We start from the raw sequence: 5,929 nt of genomic DNA, 5'->3' as shown, positions 1-5,929 counted from the left end.
TTACAAATATGCTACTCAAGTTTCCATCTCAGTGCACCTTCTCATGCTTAATATCAAAAGGTTAATAGACAATATGTAAATGACTCCAGAAGAAAAGGGGAACCCCTCATTTATATTCTTCAAAGTTCTCAGTGAAACTGAAATCCATATGTGGGTGATGGGTGTATTCATCACGGTGTTGGAGAATATGTGACTTGTGTAGCCAAACAAGTATAAGACAAAAACTTACTTGCGTTGTTAATAGTCTTATACAAGCCTCTCCTTGCAAACGAATGCAAATAAAATGGGGATTTTGCACTATGTGATAAAAGAGAGATAAAAAATGACCTTTTTAAGTTGAACTGCCATCTTTGTTGTTGTGGCAGTCTCTGCTCTCTGCCTCTTAACGAGGACTGAATAGAGTGTGGTGAGCTTGACCTCTGAGCAGGGCCATTTCAAGTTCAGCACAAATATCAGCTGAGAACAAGACATCTAACTCCCGCTAGTTCTTTAGGTCTTACACGACAGTTTACTTTCCCCTCTTACTTTTAACTTTGTGTGCCCTGAAAGCCTCGGTAAACAAAGAACACAGTCTGGAGTAATGTCAGTGAACCAAGCCCATCCTGAAAGGAAAATATTCAGATTTACAAATCAAAACTAAGAATGATCAAAAGGCACTTAATACGTAAAGTTAAACTCCTTATAGCATCATAAATAGAACGTCAACAATTCAAGCAGTTGAGATCTACATCTGTGAATGAATAGAATTCATCATTACCCCCACCACAGCCACAAGAGATGCTGGGTGTAGCTACTTGCTACCTAAATTCCTGTCTTTTGTGCCTTATATACACTATATGGACAAAGGTATTGGGCCACACCTCTTAATCTTTGAATCGAGGTGTTTGCAGTCCTATTGCACCGGTGTACAGAACCAAGCACCCAGACATCCAGTCTGCCTTTACAAACATTAATGAAAGAATGGGTCATTCTGCAGAGACACTGTTGCCACAGCTCTGTTTGTGAAATTTCTTCCCTCCTAGATATCAGCTGTATGGTGGTATTATTACCACAGCCAAAGAGGTTATGTTCTTGGTAGTGCTTGCGTGCTTACATATGTGTCCTTCTGTCTGTAAGCACGACAGTTCAGAACAGAAATTCTGATAAATCTTTTTAGGGATGTAGACTTGACGTCCACTGACGTCGCCAACGTCAACTTAATTATTTATTGGTGAAAAAACTGTGATTTTTACAAGTGTGATGTGTATTACCAACATATAGAACGTACCATATAAATATTTTAAAGTATTATGTCACATTTGACCTCTCCTTTAAAGTCAATACTTTGCTATAAAGGTAAAAGTGATAATAATAAAGAGCTGTTTAAAACTATGTTGTTTTTTTGTTTTTGCTATTGTTTGGGCTGAGAATACAGGCATATAGGGAATGGTATATGAGGTTTCTAAATATCACATTACTTTTGACCTCTGATTTATTCTTCAAGGTCAGATAAGTTTTAAATTTTTTAATCTTTAAAATGTCTCTAAATTCTACTGCCTTTGTCTGCATAAGCAAAATTTGGGAAACGACACTGTGGGTTCTAAATATCAAGTAATAGTTTGCATCCAAATGTGTCACATTTTACCTCTGATCTCACTTTTATATTTCACATCTGTGTTTCTTTCAAAGTGAGCTCAAAATGCTGTATTGCCTTAAAGAATTAGAAAGAGAAAGATGAGCTGCCTTAGTGGAAATTTGTGTTCTCGATTCATGTTGTTCAAGTGGAAGTGTTTAGGAAAACCCAGTATTACGCAAAATGTTTAATACGCACACCGGTCCACTGTGTCCATTTCACGCTTTGCCGCTCCAAAACATGAAATGGGCATGCATGCAGAAGCTGCATTACCAGCAGGGGGAGATAATTTATATAAAGCCAAGAAGTTGGTAGTGAGCAAAAAACATACAAAGTGCATTCCAGGGTCCTTAATTGTCTAAATAATTAAGCGAGGTGGCTAACACGAGTTAATGATGTCTGTTTAAACGCTTTCCAATGATTGTTTTCATGTTGGCTTCAAATAAAATATCTCCCTCTGCCGTTACTGCAGCGTACTGCACCTTTTCCATCCTCTTTTCACACTTGGGAGAGGCAAAGAGTACAATGGACACTGTGGACCGTAATGTCTATTACACAGTATCGGGTTTTTAAAGAACCATACCAAGTTGCATACTGCATAAAAGTCTGACTCAGTAATTGCAGAGCACAAAACTTCCTCTGCCGTTAACATCAGTACAGAAACTGTGACCCAGGAGCTTCATGGTATGGGTTTCCATGGCCAAGCATCTCCTGTAGCTCTAATGTGTAGGTGGCCCAGTGCTTTTGTCCACTGGGCCACCAATACATTACAGAAAATACAAAGGGTGTCAGCTCACCTGTTATCTTTACAGCTTCTCCCTGTTTTCCTCCAACAGAAGCAATGGTGGGTCATCAGAGACGTGCCTGAACCTGAGAGGTGGAAGGTATAAAGCCTGGTTCTTCAATTCCTTCTCTCTGGGATGCTTTGTCATGCTGCTTTGTTAGGTTATTTTGTCTCTTTGTACCCTTGTTCAGCATCATCCATTCACAGCATATACCGCTGACACCCAACACTGTCATGTGAAACTACATGTTTAGTTATATAAACTGGTTGGCAAATTGGACTGTGCGGATTTGTTATTTGCCAGCCTGAGCCAAGCTGGTAACAATAAACAGAATATTTTCCACTGCAGAAAAATATGTTAATGCTGAAAATTTATACAGCTGATTTGTGTTTGAACATTTACGATGCTGCATGATACAAATAACCAAGAATCATCTCTGCAGAGTCAGAGCTCTGTAGCTTTTTTTATCAGCTTTTTTAGGAAATTGGAAAAGTTTAGAAGAGTTTAATGAAGTTTAAATTGTGCAGAAAGTTACCAGAACTTCTTTATTAAGGATTTAAACACACCCAATATTTTGAATTATGAGATTTTTCAAATGAGAATGAGAAAGTAAATATAGATCACGCTGTTACTAGGTGATAACGGAGCAGCCATTACCAGTGATGCACACACAGTGTAGATGGATGGTTCATAAAGCAACCAATCTTCAGCAGTATGTGAACTTGTTATGTCACTATCTGGCTAATTTGATGATGTATTGCTTGTCAGGTAAAAGCTTATATTAAGTGTGACAGATATGCTAAGCTCTGATAGTAGTCCTACAAGTGTAAACACAGTCACACCACCAGAATGATGACATTATTACAAATACACTACGCCCCAATCTCCTTAATGCAAAATACTGCAGGACCTTTAAATTAAGCCACTATGCTGTAACACAGGTAAACTGCTTGTAGCCACAGATATGCTACGAAGCACGGAGCAAACATGCATCAATGAAGACTGTGATTTGACACACACGTGATAACCATAGGCAATAACATGGGGTGCATCAGCGACACCTTTATGCACGCATGAACTGAGATCTGTTTAATGTTTGTGGGCATTTAACTCGATATTTCGCTGTTATCTCCAGAAACTGATGTTGGAGTGCAGATTTATGGCCCTGTCAGGTGGTTTCATTCACAACTAATCTGACATGATGGATTTTAAACTACTGTGGCTGTGAAATTAGCATGAGTACAGCAGGTTAACCATACATGAATATTCCAGAAAGCATAAAACCAGAAAACATAATATGCAAAACGGCAGTGGACACGTTTCAAAAAGTACACATTCACAGGTAAACCACACTGATTTCCTGCAAACCTTTATGAGTACATGTTAACGACAAAGTGTCACATTTGTAACATCTCTGAGTGATTCAGAATCAGGATTGCTAAACATTAATATAAGAGCCCACGTCTAATTGTTATTCACCATCAATCTCCTTTCTTTTTCATGTCACCGCATAGATGGCTAGCACAGGTGACTCGTTTTCCTTCCTGCCAAGGTCAATCATTACCACCTTGGAGAGATAATTTATTAATAGCAGATTGCCCTTTGTGCCTCCATTTTTTCAGGTGATGAATGCTTCAAACCTCGTTCAACCTTTGTCAGAAAGAGTGAAACGATAAAGCTGCTAACCAAAACTAGATTCAGTCGAGGAATATTTTACAGGTTCATCATCCATGTGTTCGGCCTCACTAGCTGTTACATCACCGGTGTCCTTCTCTCTACAGGCATATATGTGGCAGATTAGTAATGGAAATAGAAAAAAAGGGTGTGTGTAATTAATGTATTTGCTTCCACAATGCAGTCGTAGCATGTTAATCACAGATGCATGCTGCTCTGCAACTGGTTTAGCAACTGTACCTACGGTACATGTATCATGCAAAAAAGCTTTTTAAACATCAACAACCAATTGCAAGATAGATTTATGCGATGCATTATGAATCCACTCTACTCTGCATCATTCTGTCCCTCCATTCAGCACTACAGTATGTGGCTTTGTGCTACACTGCACAATGACACAGCAAAAATGTTTAAGGTAATGTGTATGTGAAAAATGCTGCAGGAATCCTGACTTTAGGGGGGAACCACTCATACACGCACATACATGATGGCATTGTAGGTACCAGACTTCTGTAACCTGCTGTTTATCTCTACTTGAGGCTAGCTGCATGGCAGTACATTTGAGCGTCCAATCTGCACTCAGAGGGCACCCAGAGGGCTTTGGGTTGTCAGTTCATCAGGTACATGAGGGCTTCTCACAAACATTATGAGCCCCTTATTCACATACACACACACAGATCAACTTTGTCTGAGGGAAACAGCCACAGGTCACAAAGTTATGGAGTCAAATACAGAGTTAGCAGAGCAAAGCAAAAATCATAAAAAATGGTAATTAAATAAGAATTAAATAGAATTAATTACCATAGTCTAATAGAGTTTAAATAGAAAAAGTAAACCAACTCCAACATTAGCCCATTACTGTATGTCTTCTCCATTCTGAATGGCAGGTGGTCATTAAGTTCCTTGGCCAGTAAGAAAGTGTAAAAGTCTCAAACCTAAAACAGAACGAAAATGTTTTGGAATTGTCCTTTTGAAGTTACGCGACACGTCCCACAGCGCTGTGCCATTCCCACGAATCGCATTTTGAGCCTTTGCAGTCTCTTGCACTCAGCCGCTTTTCAGGTGAAGTCAGTTAAGTCTTTGGGGGTTTAGAGCTTAGGCCTTTGGAGACTGGAATTGGGCCTAGTATAACACACTGAAATCTCCAACTTATCTGTCTGCTGTCAGTTCTCATTACGCTCGGTGCCAGTGCCAAGTTTTTGAAATCTTTGCTAGATATTTCTGGCTCCGCTGCATCAATTTTTATACTTTGCATGTATGCTTTGTTAAATTTTTTCACTGGTCTGACAATTGGAAGAATTGTTTCATGCAGACAAGAAAACCAAAAGCTCAACTTGTACTTTGTACTTGATTGCATAACCCCCATTGTGTGCAATTAAATTCCTCTGCACAGTACAAATATACTGTATGCCACAAAGAAAAGCTCATATATGATATATAGCATGCACAGTCGAGCATATCTTACCTTTTCTGCAAAGATCTTTTTCATTAAATGCAGATTGTCTATAATATAATACCTGTGTAAGGCATATATTTGTGTTTTGTCATGCATAATATCCACACTGCACTCAGTTTTGTTTAGAATGTTGCATAATTTGTGTTCAGATGGATGTTTGTCTGATGAAGATCTTGTAGGTTGAAACATTAAAAAACTCCCTTTGGGGACAACATTTTCCTCTGTCCTGCACCCGAACAAGCACGGAAATGTTTCTTATTTTTGTGGCAAAGCTCAACCCAAAGCTCAGCCCTGGTAAAGAGTGTTTCTCAGTTCATTTTATTCAATTTGTTCGTCGTCTTATCCTTAGCTGACCAAAATTTTGAGACTTTTTGTATTTATTATGTGTTTTATAGTCAAATA

This window comes from Copadichromis virginalis, linkage group LG19 (assembly GCF_057382275.1).
Source record: "Copadichromis virginalis isolate Kocher_CV1m ecotype Utaka linkage group LG19, C_Virginalis_male_GT1.1, whole genome shotgun sequence".
NCBI classification, from domain to species: domain Eukaryota; kingdom Metazoa; phylum Chordata; class Actinopteri; order Cichliformes; family Cichlidae; genus Copadichromis; species Copadichromis virginalis.
Note: the sequence above shows the minus strand (reverse complement) of the source record.